The following is a 12558-nucleotide window of genomic DNA, read 5'->3' as shown; positions in this document are numbered from 1 at the left end:
TTCTCCTAGATGAGCTGCCAACCATGACTGATGCCCCCTATCTGCCCAAAGCGACTGGTTTTAAGGCAACAGCAACCCACCTTTGCCACTTCTCCTGTAAGTAGAAATAGTTCCATCGGGTTTTGTAGCTAAGCTGGACATGAAGGCCAGGAGCTAGACGTGGTTATCAGAGGTTATTTGAGATGCATGCCCTTGGAAGCATTTAATAGGTAGTGGGAGCATATATATCCCCATTACCAACACCCCCCCCCCCGGCTACAACAACCTTAAGGAACCTCAGTAGACTTTGAGGGAAAATGATAATATTGGTGTTAAGTAATGAATGGAAAGGTCAAAATAACTCTTAAAATGCTCCTGATATTTAGTGAGATTAAGGAGGCATTTTGATCACTTTCAAATACCAGAAATCTACTTTACCTGATGCACTGGATTCAACCCTGAAAGAATTTGCTGAATGTAAATAGCTAATTGGACTGAATCCCAAACATGGGCTGCTAATTAACAGTTGTGATCTATACTGAATTGCATTGACACATTCAGTGTGAATCTATTTTCTTTCCTCATACATCTGCAGAGAGGAAAAAACATTTTACATGCAAAGCTGAATTATAAAATTCAGAATCTGATGAAGATAGACTTTCAAAGCCCTCTTCCTGTGAGTATAAGCATAAAGTGGAAATATTTATGGTAGTTGTGCCTTAAGCAAATCTTTAAACCTTCTTGCATCCAGTATTCCACAAACTACATCTTTGGAATATGGTCTTCCATGATAATCCAATCTTAATCAAAGTATTTATCATGGGTATGTAAGTTTTCCCCAAGTGCTGGCAAAACACCATATCAGTATTGGGATTTCATCTGGGTAAGTTATCCAAAACATTTTACATGTTATTTCTAAATTTAACCGTCTTTGCATAAACTTGTCTTTCAAACAATTGAAGCTTGGATGAGGAGGACAGCTTACAGAAGTTGATCAGATGGAAAGTTTTTCTTCCCCATTCCATCAAGTGTTCGTAAATAGCTTTTAAATACTTAAATTGTTCTTTTTGTCATAACAAATTGGAGAAGAATTAAGTTTGTTTTTGGTCCTTTTTTTAAACCAGTGGTCACACCCCCTTCAGAATCATTTCTTACAGTGCTCATCAGGTAGTGCTTGGCATTAGTAGCTTTCTGACACATTTGATATTTTCACACCTCAAAATATACTCTGTGACTGCTTTGTTAGGTACATCTTAGAACCCAATGTAGTCTGCTGCTGCTGTACCCATCCACTTCAAGGTTCAACATGTTGTGCATTCAGAGGTGCCCTTCTGCACACCACTATGTAATGTGTGATTGAGTTACTCTCAGCTTGAACCGCTCTGGGCATTCTCGTCTGACCTCACTCATTAACAAGATGTTTTTTGCTCACGGACCTATTCATCACTGGATGTTTTTTTGGGGTTTTTTTTGCACCGTTCTCTATACACCCGAGACTGTTGTGCATGAAAATGCCAGGAGATTGGCAGTTTCTGAGTTACTCAAACCACCCCCCCCCCCCCAATCTAGCACCAACAGTCATTCCACAGGAAAAGTCACTTAGATCACATTTCTTCCTCATTCTGATGTTTGGTCTGAACAACAACTGAACCTCTTGACCATGTCTGCATGCTTTTATGCAATGAGTTTCTGCCACATGATTGGCTGATTAGATATTTATATTAATGTACAGGTGTACCTGATAAATAGCCACTGAGTGCAGATTCCTTGAGCCTCTGGGTACAAGCTATGTGAACATTTGTCTCAAACTGAAGGCTCTGAATTTGGCTGTTGGGAGCCATTCATAGTTGATGCTAACGGTACCATGTGGCAGGAAATCATTACTAAACTACATGACTGAACACAGGGTTTGGATCAAAACAGATAATACTACAGCTTCCCACTTCCTGCTCAAAGGTCCTTCCTTCAAAACATTTACAGCTTTTATTCTGTTTCTACTTGAAATTTAAGTTTTCATTTAAGAATCTTGCATGTCACGCTCAAAGGTTCAAAGTAAATTTGTTAGCAAAGTACATATTTGTCACCATATACTTCCTTGAGGTTCATTTTCTTACAGGCATTTACAGTGGAAAGAAAATGAATGGAAAGCTACACACAGACTGACAACCAGTGTGCAAAAGAAGATGTAAAAAATAAAAAGATAAATTATAACTCCTATTCTCAGTATTGAGGGCAGGAAAATGAGTTCAAAGTTAATTACTTAAATTTTACACAAATGTTGCAGCTTTGGCCTGTTGTCACACCTAAACTGATCTCTCAAAGTTGCCTACAAGTTGCTTGCTGAATTCGTGGTCTAGGTACAGTGAATGCAGCCTCAAACAGAATTGGTAATAGACAACAGTTCTGGTTTCACCTGCCAGTTCTGAGCCTGGAACAGTCTGACATTTTAATCAGTACTTTGTTCATTACCTATCATTAGGTTTGAACAAATGACAATCATGGGGAAGAACAGGTTAATAAAGACATCTAGTCAAGGAACAATTATGTTCTCTGCTGGACTGCAGCTGATTGGCTGTTTTCCCCTGTCATTCACACAGGGCATTTTCACTCACTGAAACCTGCCATTCCACAACTGCATCTAGACTGCCTATCGTGGCATCAGCTCCAGGACTGCATGCCAGAGATATTACAACTCAAGAATTTATCTCGAATGTGCTCTTTTTATAGAACATAGAATAGTACAGCACAGTACAGGTCCTTCGGCCCACAACATTGTGCTGACCCTTAAACCCTGCCTCCCATATAACCCCCCACCTTAAATTCCTCCATATACCTGTCTAGCAGTCTCTTAAGTTTCACTACTGTATCTGCCTCCACCACCGACTCAGGCAGTGCATTCCACGCACCAACCACTCTCTAAGTAAAAAACCTTCCTCTAATATCCCCCTTGAACTTTCCGCCCCTTACCTTAAAGCCATGTCCTCTTGTATTGAGCAGTGGTGCCCTGGGGAAGAGGCGCTGGCTATCCACTCTGTCTATTTCTCTTAATATCTTGTACACCTCTATCATGTCTCCTCTCATCCTCCTTCTCTCCAAAGAGTAAAGCCCTAGCTCCCTTAATCTCTGATCATAATGCATACTTTCTAAACCAGGCAGCATCCTGGTAAATCTCCTCTGTACCCTTTCCAATGCTTCCACATCCTTCCTATAGTGAGGCGACCAGAACTGGACACAGTACTCCCAAGTGTGGCCTAACCAGAGTTTTATAGAGCTGTATCATTACCCAGCAACTCTTCAACTCTATCCCTTGACTGATGAAAGCTAACACCCCATAAGCTTTCTTAATTACCCTATCCACCTGTGAGGCAACTTTCAGAGATCTGTGGACATGTACCCCCAGATCCCTCTGCTCCTCCACACTACCAAGTATCCTGTCATTTACTTTGTACTCTGCCTTGGAGTTTGTCCTTCCAAAGTGTACCACCTCACACTTCTCTGGGTTGAACTCCATCTGCCACTTCTCAGCCCACTTCTGCATCCTACCAATGTCTCTCTGCAATCTTTGACAATACTCTACACTATCCACAACACCACCAACCTTTGTGTCGTCTGCAAACTTGCCAACCCACCCTTCTACCCCCACATCCAGGTCATTAATAAAAATCATGAAAAGTAGAGGTCCCAGAACAGATCCTTGTGGGACACCACTAGTCACAATCCTCCAATCTGAATGTACTCCCTCCATCACCACCCTCTGCCTTCTGCAAGCAAGCCAATTCTGAATCCACCTGGCCAAACTTCCCTGGATCCCATGCCTTCTGACTTTCTGAATCAGCCTACCGTGTGGAACCTTACTAAAATCCATGTAGATCACATCCATTACACTACACTCATCTAGTTCCTGGTCACCTCCTCAAAGAACTCTATCAGGCTTGTTAGACACGATCTGCCCTTTACAAAGCCATGCTGACTGTCCCTGATCAGACCATGATTCTCTAAATGCCCATAGATCCTATCTCTAAGAATCTTTTCCAACAGCTTTCCCACCACAGACATAAGGCTCACTGGTCTATAATTACCCAGCTATCCCTACTACCTTTTTTGAACAAAGGGACAACATTCGCCTCCCTCCAATCCTCCGGTACCATTCCCGTGGACAACGAGGACATGAAGATCCTAGCCAGAGGCTCAGCGATATCTTCCCTCACCTCGTACAGCAGCCTGGGGAATATTCCGTCAGGCCCCGGGAACTTATCCATTCTAATGTATTTCAACAACTCCAACACCTCCTCTCCCTTAATATCAACGTGCTCCAGAACATCAACCTCACTCATATTGTCCTCACCATCATCAAGTTCCCTCTCACTGGTGAATACCAAAGAGAAGTATTCATTGAGGACCTCGCTCACTTCCACAGCCTCCAGGCACATCTTTATCTCTAATTGGTCCTACCTTCACTCCTGTCATCATTTTGTTCTTCACATAATTGAAGAATGCCTTGGGGTTTTCCTTTACCCTACTCGCCAAGGCCTTCTCATGCCCCCTTCTTGCTCTCCTCAACCCCTTCTTAAGCTCCTTTCTTGCTACCTTACATTCCTCAATAGACCATCTGATCCTTGCCTCCTAAACCTCATGTATGCTGTCTTCTTCCACCTGACTAGATTGTCCACCTCACTTGTCACCCATGGTTCCTTCACCCTAGCATTCTTTATCTTCCTCACCGGGACAAATTTATCCCTAACATCCAGCAAGAGATCCCTAAACATCGACCACATGTCCATGGTACATTTCCCTGCAAAAACATCATCCCAATTCACACCCGCAAGTTCTAGCCTTATAGCCTCATAATTTGCCCTTCCCCAATTAAAAATTTTCCTGTCCTCTCTGATTCTATCCTTTTCCATGATAATGCTAAAGGCCAGGGAGTAGTGGTCACTGTCCCCCAGATGCTCACCCCCTGAGAGATCTGTGACCTGACCCGGTTTGTTACCTAATACTAGATCTAGTATGGCATTCCCCCTGGTTGGCCTGTCAACATACTGTGACAGGAGTCCATCCTCCATTTCAATACCGTTGCGTTATTACCCTCAGTCAGGGCTCAAGAGCCTCACGACTTTTGCTTCGTTTTTCCCAACCTGCAAGACATCATCTCTGGCTTCCTAATGTCCGTCTAATCTGCCTTCCAGCGTTCTCACAAGCACAAACTGATCCTGGTCAAAAAAACCTCACACGATGCACCATTTTGCCTTACCACTCCTGATACTCTGCGAGTTGGAGAGCAGCATCCATCACTGGGGACGTGCCCCCTTCTATTACTGCTGGTAGGGAAGAGTTACACTGAACGGTTCAGAAACAGCTTCTTCCCCTCCACCATCAGATTTATGAAATGGTCCGTAAACACTATCTGTACATATATTTAAGGCAGATTAGTCAGGGCATGAAGGGATATGGGGTAAAGGCAGGAGATTTGGGCTGAGAGGTAAAATCAATCAGCCATGATGAAATGGCAGAGCAGACTCGATGGGCCAAATGGCCTAATTCTGCTCCTACGTCTTATGATCTAATAAACCTGGTTCTTCATCACTGTGCCCTCACAATGTTTTCATACGGACTGAAAGTTCAAAGTAAACTTACTATCAAAGTAAAAGGATCCAAAGTACCTCCATTAATGGTTCCTTTTCCTGCATTGAACCGTCACTCAAAAAGTTATTTAAGTTCAGTGCTTCCAGCATTTTTTCTTTTATTCCTTCCGCTCATGCCGGCCATTGGTGGGAAACTCCTAGCTGGAGCTGGACCGTCTGCGGCTGTTCTATTTGTAACTCATAGTCAAAAGCAAGCAGCCCATGCCTGCACACAGCAAGACCCCTTTGCCGAGGACCTGCACCTTGTTGTGGCAGAGGGGCTTATGAGTTTGTGAGACCCCGAGGGCAGTGCTGTCTGCAGTTTAGCTTCAGGTAGGGTCACCCACAGCAGTAAGGTCAAGGGAGAGGTTCCAGACAAAGAGTGATCCGACCAAAGCCTCAATGGAGGAGCAGGAGGAAGACGATGACGCATCACAACTGCAGCGGAGAGTCTCCAGTGTCTTGTATTCCATGCCACTGGACCCTGACAAAGATCCATGCAGGCGCTCTCCATTAAGGGAAAGCACCCTCACCAAAATCCAAGGAACAATCAGGCACAGCTGATGGGTGGTATTTTGGTATAAAGTGTTACAGTAGCCATCTACAACAGAGGGTTTAGCCAATTATTCTCAACTTTTAATGACGTTAACAGCCTCCACGTTCACCACTGATCAAAAACTTAACTGGTCCAACCACATCACCATGATTACAACAACAGGATCAGCGCCCGGATATTCCAACAGGGTACAGCTGTCCATTTCAACCTCTTTATGCAGCACGCACAAAATGCTGGAGGAACCCAGCAGGCCAGGCAGCATCTATGGAAAAGAGTAAATGGTCAAAGTTTCGGGCCGAGACCCTTCTTCAAGAGTCTTGGCCCGAAATGTCAAATGTTTACTACCTTCCACAGATGCTGCCTGGCTTGCTGAGTTCTTCCAGCATTTTGTGTGTGTTGCTCGGATTTCCAGCGTCCGCAGATTTTCTCGTGTTTGTGTGCCAACCTTTTTATATCACTTTGCTGCTAACATAATCAGACACTGAGCACATACAACTAGCATCTCTTTTGCCGTCAAGTGACGTAATGATGGAATGGCAGAGAAGACTTGATGGGCGGAATGGCCTAATTCTGCTCCTATATCTTATGGTCTGGCCTGCTGAGTATTTCCCATATTTACTGATTTTTACTTCATATATACTTCATCCAGTAGTCGTAGAATTCTTCCTTTTGACCATCTACTCGTGAATTTTTTAAACTTTCAAAGTATATTGGTCCAATTCCTCTGCAGTAAAACAATTATATGAAAAAACTTAGCTGTCAAACAGCTCTTAGTTTTACTTGCGATTAGTCGGTGATGCTGCTACAGTGCACATATTGCATGATAACCACCCTTACATAAAAACAAGGAGGATTCAAAGCCTCAGTTCCAACATTTAATAAGATCAAGGCTGGTCTGATTGTGACCATAATTAACTTCATACCAATCTATCTGCACTAACCTTTTAATCTCTTGGTTATCAACTATTTCCCCATGCCTTAAAAGTATTCTAAGACCCTGCTTCCACCACCCTTTTAAGGAAGTGTTCCAAAGACAAACAACCCTCGGAGGGAAAACAGCCTCCTCCCTGCCACCATATTGGTGAGTCCTGGGGTTGGTTGTCTGTGCAAACCCAGAGTTCGAAGTCTGGATACCAAACGATGAAGACTGAAGTGGCTGAGTCCAGAATTGAGACCCGATTGTCGAGGGCACTGGGTCGGTGTGTGGAAGTCAGAGGACTGATATCTGTGTTTCTGGGCCAGGGACTGGAGGCCGGATGCCCAGAGGCAGCCTGAGGCCGGTGGGTGTGTGAGATAGTGAGTGGGTGGGGAGGGAGAAAACGAGCTTGTTCTGTTGTTGCTGCGTTGTTCAGCTGAACATTGTGGGCACGCTGCGTCAGCTCAGAAACGTGTGGTGGCACTTATGGGCTACCCACAGCACATCCTTAGGTTTTGGTTGGTAACAGAAAAAAACATTTCACTGTATGTTTAAAGTTCAAAGTCCAACACAAGTTTATTAACAAAGTGCACACGTCACCATATACAACCGTGAGACTCATTTTCTTGCAGGCATACTCAATAAATCTATAATAGAATAACAATCATAATAGAATCAATGAACCACGCCATCTTGGGTGTTCAATCAGTATGCAAAAGACAATAAACTGTGAAAAACTGTACATGTGATAAATAAATCTGAAATCTAAAATGGGTGAGACATTATTTTAAAACAGTGGCTTTAAAACTGGTTCTAGAGTTTTCCAAAAGAAGAAACTTCCTTTGCACATCCAACTTATCAAGACCTTGTTTCAATCATCTGCTACCCTGCCGAGCACCAGTAACTACAAACCTGGCTTTCTAACCTCTCTCTCTCCAAGACAATCCACTCCTTCCAGCTATTAGTCTGGTAAACCTTTGAATGACTTTCAAAGCATTAAGATCCTTCAATAAGGAAATCAGCACTAAATATAGTCCTTCAATTGTTACCTCAGCAATGCCTATGTAACTGAGGCGTCAAATGGCAGTTCAGTAGTATGGCGGTTAGCATAAAACTATCACAGGGCCAGCAGTCAGCAAACTGGCATTCAGTTCCCACTGCTCTCTGTAAGGAGTTTGCATGTTTTCCCCGTGACCATGTGAGTTCCCTCACGATACTCTGGTATCCTCCCACATTCCAAAGGCGTACAGATTAGGGTTAGTAAATCGTAAATGTTAGTAGCAGAAGCATAGTGACACTTGTGGGCTGGCCCCAGCAAACATTCGGACTGTGTTGGTTGTCGACGCAAAGGACGCATTTTTGGTTTTAAGTACATGTGACAAATCCCCCATTTTTCACTCTATTCCCCCTGGTAATACACCTTATTTAACGTTCTCACTCACTCACTTAACTACCCTTTTGCAAATCATGCCACAGAGTCACCCAGGTCCCGCTGCATCTTAGATCTCTGTGTTCTTTTGCCATTTAGATCCCCTCCCCCCCCCCATCTGAATAGATTATTTCACAATTTCCCACATTATACTCTATTAGCTGAACCTTTATCCACTCACTTGACATTCCCAACACCTTTTGTACTCAGCCACTACTTTGGTTTTCCTGTTAGCAATCACACAATGCAAATGTGTTGTTCTTAAATCACTTCTGCTGTTATTCCTTCCTTCCTGCACCCCAGTGCATACAAAGATCAACTGATTTATATCCCTGTTTACATTCGAATGATCCCAGCAGGAAGCTTGTGTGGAATTTAACCAAAACTCCAGCCCTTCGTGGGATTTCCTAAAATCTGGGATTATTCTAGAACCTCCAAAAAGTGAAGATTATTTCCTAGGCCTCTATTAATAAAGTATCTCAAGAGAAAACTAGATACAGATTTATTCATCACGTGTGCATTGAAACTTAACAGTGAAATGCATCATTTGTGCTGACCATAAGGCATTGGAGAAGATTTAGGGAATTCGGCCCATCAAGTTTGCTCCACTATATGATCAGGGCTGATTTTCTACCCCTCTCAGTCCCATTCTCCTGCCTTCTCCCCATAACTTTTAATGCTCATATCAATCAAGAGCCCCAACACTCCATTTTAAATATATCCAGTGACTTGGCTTCCACAGATTCATCATCCTCTGGCTAAAGAAATTCCTCATCTCCGTTGTAAAGAGATGTCCTTGCACTCTGAGGCTGTGCCCTCTAGTCTTAGATTCTCCCACTATTGAACATATCCTCTCCATACCCACTCTATCCAGGCCTTTTATAGTCTATGAGATCCACCCCCCACCCCCATTCTTCTAATCTCCAGCAAGTACAGGCCCAGAGCTACCGTATTAAATACTTCTCATTCATTAACTCCCAGGATCATTCTCATGAACCTCCTCTGGACCCCCTGCAACACAAGTACATCTTCTGAAAGATAAGGGGCCCAAGATTGCTCACAACACTCTGAAGGCCTTCTGACCAACGCCTTACAAAACCTCAGCATTACATCCTTGCTTTTGTATTCTGGTTCTCTCGAAATTAATCCTCAGATAGCAGTTGCCTTCCTTACTCAAGCGGCAAGTTAACCACTAAAGAATCCTGCACTAGGACTCCCAAGTCTCTTTGTACCTCTGATACCTGGATTTTCTCCAAGTTTAGGAAATAGTCTATGATTTTATTCCTTCTACTAAAGTGCACGACCATGCACTTTGCACACAGCTAAGGATGTATTGGGTGCAGCCCACAAAGGTCATCACACTTTCCGGCACCAACATACCATACCCACAATGTTCTACTGATCCATTAACAGGAGTATTAGCAAAGAAATATCACAGAAGACAAAGCATTTTCTCACCTGTGGTTGAAAGTACAGAGATAAAGGTTGAGCATCACAAACTGAGACAATTAATCCATGTCAATTTTAACATAGAACTTTACAACCCTTCTGCCCGTAATTTTGTGCTAACCCTTTTACAAAGAACATTTGAAAGATAGGAAGTTCAGGCTTGATAGAACAGATTAATGATTATTATTTATTAATAATCAGTTTGTTTTTTTTATCCTTTTTGTATTTGCACAGTTTGTCTTTTTCACATTGGTTGTTAATCTTTGTGTGTGGTTTTTCATTGATTCTATTGTATTTCTTTGTTGTATTGTGAATGTCCACAAGAAAATGAATCACAGAGTAGTATATGGTGAATTCAGTTCACGTACTTTAATAAATTCACTTTGAACTTTGATCAAGGAGAGATGAGGACCAAGAAGTATGTAGTGAGTTCTCACATGGAAATGTCTATCACTTAGAGTTGACAGTCTAAATTCTATAATCTCAGAACTTTTTGTTAAAGGAGGATCATACCATTGCCTATCGTGCAGTTTATAGAGAGCTATCATTCTGATACCAATTCTTGTCTCTAATCTTGTGTGTTGGATTCTGCCACACTTATGTCCCCACTCCCTGAACCAGAACTTCAGGCTATGGTAAGTCAAACATGTCTCCAGGCTCTGTCAGTACTGTCCTTGTTGTCTTGCTGACCAATGCAGCAATCCCACTGAGAAATGGATTACCGTACAACCATCAGGCTCCTGAACCAGTGTGGATAACTCCACTCACCGCAACTCAAAGTTCAAAGTAAACTTTATTATATAGAGCTCATTCTGACTGACAGACTTAAGTAGGCTATTTAAAATTTTTCTGTTTTCGAGTAACTGGTTTGCATTGGAAAGCTAGTGTTAATAATTGCATTCCTCTTTGTGGGTGGTGTTGTGATAACATCAGAACTAGCATGAGTTTATGGCTGGTTATTTCTAATCACTGATAGGAGCATACCACACAACCTAGCTTACTGAATTTTGAATGTTGAAACACACACACACACACACACACACACAGCCTAAGTGACAGTCATATAGAGCATTTTCAGAAAATGCATTTTTTTTCATTTAAAAAATTCATGTTTATTTCTCCTGCCACTAACTTCGAAGGGAGAGAAATTCTCCAGCGTCGTACCTAACAGTTATCCTTCAAGTGACATTACTTTTAACCAACATCATTTATACAGCCTGCTCTGAATAATTGCGACATTGCTTTTTCCTGCACGGCAGTTTGACGACACTGAAGGAGCTTAAGGGGGCCCTGAGGATGTAAATGGATAATGTACAGTTCAGTATGAACTAGATGGGCCAAAGAGCCTGTTTCTGAATTTCTCCACGACTATTTTTTGAAAGTTCCATCAGCCAGCTCCATCATGGGTACTAGCCCCGAGAACATGTTCAAAAGGCATTGCATTAAGGTGGCATCCATCACTAAGGACCCTCACAATCCAGGCCATGTCCTCTTCTACCATCAGGGAGGTGGTACAGAAGCCTGAAGACGCACACTCAACACTTTAGCAGCAGATTCTTCCCCTCTGCCATGAGAGTTCTGAATGGATCATTAACACTGCCTCACTATTTTGTGCTTTTGTTTTGCTACTTGTTTTAATTTCCTTATTGTAACTTATAGAAATTAATGTACGGCACGGTACTGCTGTCGCAGAACAACAACGTTCATGACATATACCAGTGATAATAAACCTGATTATGATTCTGAAGTACACTCCGGTACATAGCTGTGGCCCCATGGCAACCGGTGCAGAATTAAAAACTTGCGGGCCTACAGCCAGTGACGAGTTTCAGATATTTATCTTGCGAATGGGTGGGATATATTCACTCTGAACAAAATATAACCCCAACTATCAGCCCCCGGGTCTGAGCCACGGCGACCGATCATCAATTAGCCCCAGGGGTCAACAGTGAAGATGGGAGCCCGAGGGTCGATCGGAGGTTCGGAGGGCGCTGCTCAGCGGCCGAATCTGCAGGACTGCCCGTGTGGGTGGGGAGAGGCGGGTACCTAAGACTTCCGCACAGCACCGTATCGTCAATATGGAGAGTTTGTAAATCTGGCGGGAGCAAAGGAAGTTGGGAATGGTGAGGGTGGAGCGCAACGAGAAGGGTGTGGGGCAGACGGTTGAGAAGGAGTGACTGGGGTGGGGACGGCGCGGGAGCAGACAGACACACCCAGCCCTGAGACTTCCAGGCAATGTCATTTGATTCCAAACAACTGGTTTATTGATCAGTACAGAATGTCCCTCTGGTGCTTCCCGCTCCCTTCCCCTTTTCCGAATCATAATTCTCTCCCTGTCCCCTTCCCACTCTCAGTCCACTACAGAGACCCATATCAGAATCAGGTTTATCATCACTCACATACGTCATGAAATTTATTACTTTTCTCCCCTGGCAACAGTACTGTACAGTGCAATATATAAAATTACTACAGCATTGAACAAAACTCCTCGGCACACTAGGTCTATATTGCGCAGTTACATTTGTGGGCTGCCTCCAGCACATCCTTAGGTTGCGTTGGTTGTTAATGGAAGCGAAGTATTTTATGTTTCAATGTACATGTGATCAAT

General features: G+C 43.1%; 1 long non-coding RNA gene across 4 annotated transcripts in view; it reads right to left on the bottom strand.

The window, feature by feature from the left end:
• Positions 1 to 12558, bottom strand: part of LOC140203147 (uncharacterized) — a 124922-nt gene that overhangs the window by 798 nt on the left and 111566 nt on the right. The window lies entirely within an intron of this gene.

The sequence above is a fragment of the Mobula birostris genome, chromosome 9 (genome assembly GCF_030028105.1).
Source record: "Mobula birostris isolate sMobBir1 chromosome 9, sMobBir1.hap1, whole genome shotgun sequence".
Taxonomy (NCBI): domain Eukaryota; kingdom Metazoa; phylum Chordata; class Chondrichthyes; order Myliobatiformes; family Myliobatidae; genus Mobula; species Mobula birostris.
The sequence above is the reverse complement of the archived record's forward strand: the minus strand, read 5'-3'. Positions and strand labels throughout refer to the sequence as shown.